The sequence below is a fragment of the Strongylocentrotus purpuratus genome, unplaced genomic scaffold (genome assembly GCF_000002235.5).
Source record: "Strongylocentrotus purpuratus isolate Spur 01 unplaced genomic scaffold, Spur_5.0 spur5_scaffold_3, whole genome shotgun sequence".
Taxonomy (NCBI): domain Eukaryota; kingdom Metazoa; phylum Echinodermata; class Echinoidea; order Camarodonta; family Strongylocentrotidae; genus Strongylocentrotus; species Strongylocentrotus purpuratus.
Window position 1 is genome coordinate 10,409,107 of NW_022145609.1, and position 8,131 is coordinate 10,417,237.

The window sequence follows — 8,131 nt, forward strand, 5'->3', positions numbered from 1 at the left end:
ATGTCCGAAACCATATTTATACCAACGACATCCAGTTATACTGCGCATGTAATCCGAAGGTTCCCCAAAGCATCCACAATACATTGCGCAAATTACAACAGTGTATGTCTGATGTTCAGTCATGGATGTTGGCTAATACACTGAAACTTAATCAGGACAAGACAGAATTCATGAACGCGGCATCTCCAAAGCACCATCATCAGTTACAGCATGTCCGTCTTAAGATTGATGATCATTATCATCTTCACCACACATGTTCGCAAATTAGGTGTTACCTTTGACAAGCGTATGAACATGTCAGATCATTGTTCAAATTATTCATAATCTGTTAATTTGTACTTACGTAACCTCAGTAGAATAAGGAAGATCATAGATAAAGATTCTTCCCATGTAGTTGTAAGAACTCTTGTTTTAATTGTCTCGTCTAGATTATTGTAATTCACTACTCCGTGGTATGTTGCTTAAAGTCTTAACTCCCTTCAGCTCCTCCAGGACAGCAGCACGGCTCAATCATTGAAAGCAACAATTACCCACGTCTCCCCTCTCATCACTTATCTTCACTGGCTTCACTTATGTATCATACATAAGACTTAAATTCTCACTTACAAGTGTTTCAATAATCAGGCGCAGCATTCCTAGGTGATCTTTTCCGTTCGCACACATCCATGCATAATACACGATCAGCCAGTAGTAAAACACTTACTGACCCTCGAACCAGTAAACTAATAGGTGATAGAGATTTTTCCGTTATGAGCCCCCAAAACCTAGAACTCTTTACCCCCTGTAATTAATAATTGCCATACTCTCACAGTTTTCAAGAAGTGTCTGAAAAACACATCTTTTCTAATTTCCCTTTTCTCGGTAATTAACGTAAGCTCTGTATGATAATGTTGTCTCTTTAAGGTTTGTAAGTATTTTTTGTTCATGTGCTTAGTATCTAATTAAAGCCCCACTGTCCTACTTGTAGCATTCCTCTATATAGAAAACTGACGGTCTTTAAAAGGCGTTTTGTAGATGTTATATTATTATTATTATCATTCAAGAAGTGTCTGAAAACACATCTTTTCTCGGTTTGTAATTAATGTAAGCTTCGTATGATAATGTCTCTTTTTGGTTTGTAGGTATTTTTTGTTCATGCGCTTAGTATCTAATTAAAAGGCGTTTTGTAGATGTATTATTAATATTATTCAAGAAGTGTCTGAAAACACATCTTTTCTTGGTTTGTAATTAATGTAACAGGGACGGATCCAGGGGGAGGGGGCACAGGGGGCACGCCCCCCCCCCCCCGACCCCAAAAATATGTTAAAACCAGCCCTAAATTCGCCAAAAATGCATTGACAAACAGGGACATGCCTCCCCGGCCCAAAAAATTAAATAAAAAAAATAAAAAAAGAAAGAAATATACCAATGGCTGGCCTAAAAAGATGACCTTACCCCCCCCCCCCCAACGGAGCAAAATGTCAAATTAACCCATGTTGTGACCCCCCCCCCCCCCCCCACATCTTTTCTCGATTTGAAATTAATGTAAGCTTCGTATGATAATGTTGTCTCTTTTGGGTTTGGAAGTATTTTTTGTTCATGCGCTTAGTATCTAATTAAAAGGCGTTTTGTAGATGTAATATTATTATTATTTAAGAAGTGTCTGAAAACACATCTTTTATCGGTTTGTAATTAATGTAAGCTTCATATGAAAATGTTGTCTCTTTTTGGTTTCTAAGTATTTTTTGTTCATGTGCTTAGTATCTAATTAAAAGGCGTTTTGTAGATGTAATATTATTATTATTCAAGAAGTGTCTGAAAACACATCTTTTCTCGGTTTTTAATTAATGTAAGCTTCGTATAATAATGTTGTCTCTTTTGGGTTTGTAAGTATTTTATGTTCATGTGCTTAGTATCTAATTAAAAGGTGTTTTGTAGATGTTATATTATTATTATGTTGACTCAACAACAAAACCACAGCAGCCTCATCCAAGAAAATCTTGCTTCCAACGATAATTTCCTTTCTTTTATGGTGGCCCCAAAATTTGAGGTCTTGGTCAACATTGTTTCCAAACAATTTTAATGTGCCACAAATGGGTATTTTTGTATGTCAATCAAATATGTTCGAGAGAGTTTGTTACTTCACATCCAAAACAAATTAGCATTTAAATAATAAGGTTCCCCCCATCAAGTTATGTCATTCACTTTACTCCCTTGGCTTCCAATGATTTTTACTATATCAAATTATGTATGACAACATACACAAAAAATTATATACATGTATCACAAATTTCTAAAAAGTGAAACGCAAAATTAAACAATAACAACGAAAAGCACATTGCAACCAAAATTTCCAATTACATACTGAATCTGAATTTCAGCCTGATTTACAGGGATGCCAGTTTTCAGGCAATATCCTGAAATCAGGCCCTGGTGAGTTACTTTCAGACCATCGTTTAGGCTTTTTCAGTTGTGAACAAAATAGCTCTTTCTAGGTGATTATCAGGCCCCCTGATCAATTCTAACTGGCATCCCTGTGATTTAACATTCTCGTAACCAGAGAGCATATAATATGATCTCGAATTCCCTTGTAATTTTGAGGTTGAAGGCGGAGTATGACACTTCCAAACATGTCCCCTTTATTGAAATGCTATGTGATTTTCATATTAATAAGAATTTGTTACTTGTTTGATTCTTTTGTTCTTCTACGACTATTATGAGTCTCATTTTGTAAGTGGTGGTGGTGGTGGTGGTTGTAATTTTACCTGACTGCTAAGAAAGTATAAATGCTTGTAAGTAAGCAACCAGATGGCCGACGGTTTTAGGTCCTCTCTGAGTGACCTGGTAATGAGGATTAATGCCTTACCAAAGGGCACTAGCGCATCGCCTTGGTTTCAAACCGGGCCACTGGATTACGAGACCACTGCTCTACCGACTGATCTATCACGCCTTAGTTACGTTGCGTACAGTGCGTCCCAGAAAAAAACACCTAAATCCAATATTTATTGTGAACGAACTGTGAGGTTTATAAATATGATTCCTTGCTTTTCATAGAGTAAAAATGATATTCTTTCAAATAATGCATTGATTACATTAATCAACACACGATTCACTGAGCAACATTGATTCGGAAATGACATGTCAAAATCCATTTGTGGCATTTTGGAAAAACTGTGAAAATACAAATAAAAAATAAACCCAGTGAAGATATTCTCGTGTTTTTTGTTTTTTTTTTTTTTTTTTTTTTTTTTTTTTTTTTAATTTTTAGTAATTAAGGCAAAATTAATGCCATATCACAAAATATAAGATCATTGAAATATTATTTTATGTGTGGGTAATACAGAAAGGCATATTTTGGTAATAACATGTAAGTAGGAATGCAATATTATGAACAATATCTGATTTAGAAACACAAAGTGGACATTTGGGTTATAGTTCTAGATCAGATTATGAGTGAAGTTGCATTTTAGTAAAGGGGAGAAATGTATGGTCTAATGCAAACATAACGCAAAAAATAACCAACAGAATATGTAAATTTCCTTTCAGGATGAGTATTCTTTTCAGACACAAAAAGGGGCATATTTTCCATTGCTCGAGGGGTATTTTCTTCTTTTTTTGTGGAAAATACATGCATTTTATTTGAATAAAAAGCAAGGAATCATTTTCATAAGGCTCATATATAGTCCGCTCACAAACGATTGTTTCCAGGATGCTGTTAATTTTGAAGCCATCCTATTAGGCCAAATTAAAAAAAAAAAATATGTTTAACTTCCTGTTTTTTTGAAAAATAGGAAGGAGGAGGCCCTCTTTTTGTTCTTTTTCTTTTTTCTTTCAAAATGGCCGCTCAAAATAGCCGCTTGGTGCATTTCAAGATGGCCGCCGACATTTTTTTTTTTTTTTTAAATCAGAAATAGATCCATTTTAGCAGTGTTTTCATAAGTAAAAAAATTAAAAAAAAAAAAAAATAGGAGGCGGCCCCCAAAAAGGAAGCGGGCGGGGACGCTAAACATGTATTTTTTTAAATGGCCTTATGGTAGATGTTATTTTACTCTAGGTGTTGTGACAATGTTTATGTTATCACTTGTTTATTATTGTTATTACTTCCCTTTCTTGTTTATGTATGTATTGCTTGTAATAATCCTATGTAAAATTTTAATTCATTTATCTTAAAGATAATCTTGAGTCCTGGTTAAAAAAAAAAAAAAAAAAAAAAATTCTCACAGAATCAAACGTAACTTACACTGAATGTTCAAGTTTACAAATAAATGTCTTGTGTCAAACAATTTTGGAAGCAAATGTATACTCGCTTAGTGATGAGCATAGAAATATTAGGAAATCAAGGTAGCCCTGACACCATTTGTGTAGTCCCGTATACAGTGGCGTAGACAGGTTCGTACACCTGGGGGGGATGACTCAGGGGTGGATCTATCTTTTTGCTAAAGGGGGGGGGGGTTGACCAAAATAATGACGATGCGGAGCATCGTCCACGAGCCGCGAAGCGGCGAGCCGATTTTTTTTGGGGTGTTTATTTGAACCCCGTAAGTGATGTTTTCCTGGCATCTATTAACACAATGGAGACCCTAAAAAGCAGTGCATGATAACGTCTTTTTAAATCAAGTAACAGTTAAATACACAGTTATATCCAGAGTTATTATGTGTTTGGTTAAGTTACCAGATGAGTTGAATATCTTCTCACAATATTTGCACTTGAAAGGGTTTCTCTCCAGCGCGCGTTCTTTTTTCTTTCTTTTTTTTTTTTTTTCCCCCTTTTTTGTTTTTGTTTGTTTGTTTTTTGTTTTTTGGGCCGCCCAAGGGGGGTTTAAACCCCCTAACCCCCCCCCCCCCCCCCGTAGATCCGCGCCTGTTTAATCTTGTGGTTATCTTGTGGTTTCCAAACCAAAAGATAACCACAAAATACTTGTAAGATTTTCTTTTTTTACCGTCTGAATTGGCTTTCACCGTGTGAATGCGGCTAATAACAATAAACACAATTTCAATAATGATGAGGATTATTATTATCATCATCATAATTATTATTATTATTAATATTATAATTGTTATCATTATTGTTATTACTATTATTATCATCATTATGACTTATTAAGTAAGCAAATATCATTCCCCAAAACCTGGGGGGGATGATTGTACATGCCATCCCCCCCACCTTGTGAGGTGGGGGGGATGCATCCCCCTCATCCCCCCCGTTGTCTACGCCCCTGCCCGTATACATTTTTCTGTGTACAGTGCTTGTTACTGTACCAATTAGACTGGGCCAAATTTATTATGATTTTGATGACTCCAGTGTAGTGCAGTGCACACCAATACTTACATGCTACATGATCAACTTTTTCTGATCCATTCCACACCTTTTTTTCACAATGCAATCGCATTACCAAAACTCACCTTTATCTTTAATTTGGGGTAATAAAGAATAGAATTAGAAATATCACAGTTTCTACTTGTCTTTATTCCTGTCTCTTTCTTTTTGTATTCAAGTTTTATTTTCATGGAGACGTGTTTCGTATTTCACTATTCAAAATCAATTATTTTACAGTGTCAATTATGGTGACAATGTTGCCTATTAAATCAAGAACTTACGGGCTGCAATAAACAAAAAGCAGTACAAAACTAATAACAAATCAGACATTACTAGAAATTAACATAAAGAACTGAATGAATAAAATGAGTCTGAGGATTATCTTGCAAACCCACATCCGCTCCTCAATTTCCTGTATAATTTATGGTACTATAGGCGCAGATCCCCCCCCCCCCCCTGCCAAAAAGAAAGGGAGACAGAGAGAGAGAAGAGAAGTGAAAGAAAGAAGGAGATCGGGGGCCGGGCCTCCCCCCCCCCCCAGCAACAACAAAAGAGAGAGAGAGAGAGAGAGAGAGAGAGAGAGAGAGAGAGAAGGAAGATAAAGGGAAGGAAAACTAGAGGGAGGAAGAAAAAAAAGAAAAGTAGGGGGATATCAGTTGCGATTTTCCCGCCAACAAGTTGTGGATCGGGGGAGGGCAAAATGACATTGCCCATAGCCTCCCCGCCCCCAAAAAGGAGAGAAGGAAAGGAAAGGGAAAGAGGAGAACAGAGGAAGAAGAAAAGAACAGAAGGGGAGATCAGTTGCGATTAATCCCACCAACTACGAGTGGATCGGGGGGGGTGGGCACTTCCTTGCCTCCCCCATCAAACTTAAACAATAGGGAAAGGGAAAGTGAAAGAGGAGAATAAAAAAAGAGGAAGAAAAAAGGTAGGGGAGATCAGTTTCAATTTTTTCCGCCAACAAGGTGGGGATCTGGGGCCGAAAGGCCCTTACCCACCCCCCCCCCCCATCCCCCATCCCCTCATCAGCAAAAAAAAGAGAGAGCCTAGGAGAGATGAAATGGAAGGGAAGAGGAGAGAAAGGGAAAGAAAATAAAGAGAAAGAAGAAAAGAAAAGGGAAGGAAAGATCAGTTGCGATTGTTATCGTTTCTTCCGATCACCAGTGTACAAGTACCATAGAACAATTTTATATATTTATTTATTTATTCTTGTTTGATAACAAAAATCTGAATATAAGCTAAAACAGCATCAAAACAAAATGCAGAAGAAAAATATTTTGCAGGAAGAAACAAACGAAAAAAGTGATCATGCATAAATTCGCATAATTATGTGTATCATTAGAAATATTCATTTTTTTTTAAATTACATCTCGTGAAATAGTATGAAAGAAAGCGTTTGGAACTTATAATATTTGAATACCATTTCTTTTGTTTAACCTTTTATACAGTAATACAGATATTTGCAAACCAACCAATTTTGTTTTTTTAATCATGTCAACCAAAACCAGGGGCGGCCGAGCGACTTCCAAAGTGGGGGGGGGGGGGGGGCACCAAGAAAAAAGGGCACTTTCTGGAAGAAAAAAAGGGCACCTTCAAAGGAAAATCTCAAAGCGAAATATACAATCTTTTAGACATTGGAATATACCCCTACATTATGATTACATTTTCAGGGATGATTTCAATTTTTTTTTCTTCAATTTATACACCATACAACATATTGCTTAAGCATCATGCTTTGCAGTTGGGTGTGATGGTCTGAAGAAAAAAATGCGAGCGAGCGAAGCGAGCAAGAAAAAATTGTAATATGTATTGGATCGCAGTGCAAAAAAATACATCTTATGAAGAGGGAAGAACCCAATCTTGATTGGCCGGTTATTAGCACATTCTCATAACGGAAGACTGGGAAGACCTTTGATTAGTAACATAATTATATCATCTATCAATGCAAGTGAGTGTAGCGAACAATTAACTTTTGGCGGAGATTGTTCTTAGCTCGCTATAAATTAGGGGCACGTTTAGTGATAAGAGGAAAAGGGACCCTTATCGAAAGGGATAAGACACCTTTTAGACAAGAAGAAAGAAGCACCTGTCAAACTACAAATTACCTGAAAAGAGGCACTCACCAGAGATGAGAAAAGGTACTTATAAGAATGGTAACTGGGCATTTGTTGACGGAAATGGGGCACCCATCAGAGTTTGATTGGATCAAAATAGGAGGTGAAAAGGGTATTTATGAAAAGGGGATATGTCCCATATTAGAAAGGAAAAGGGGCATGTATCATTGTTAAAAGGGAAATTGAGGGGGAAAGGGGGCACTTATCGCACCTATTAAAGGGTCAATGACAATTTAGATATATTAAAAGGGTTACTTATGATAAAGGGGACTTTTTTATTATCATAAGTACCCCTTGTCATATCTTGTCAATGATCCTTTTTAGGTGCTCCTTCTTCATGTCTAATAGGGCCCCACAACCCAGGACCAAAATCCAATTGAAACCAGTTGAAATCTCCAACTGGTTTCAATTGGTTTCAACTGGTTTCAATTGGTTTCAATTGGTTTCAATTGGTTTCAATTGGAATATAAAATTTCCAGTTGAAACCAATTGCCGAACTGGAAAATATTGTTATGGGTACTCATTTCCAGTTCAAACCAATAAAAAGTGCAACTGGAACCAGTAAGGTAATTTTTCCAGTTACTCAATTGGTTCCAGTTAGAAGTCATTTCCAGTTACCCAACTGGTTCCAGTTAGCATTCATTTCCAGTTAGAAGTCATTTCCAGTTACCCAACTGGTTCCAGTTAGAATTCATTTCCAATTACCCAATTGGTTCCAGTT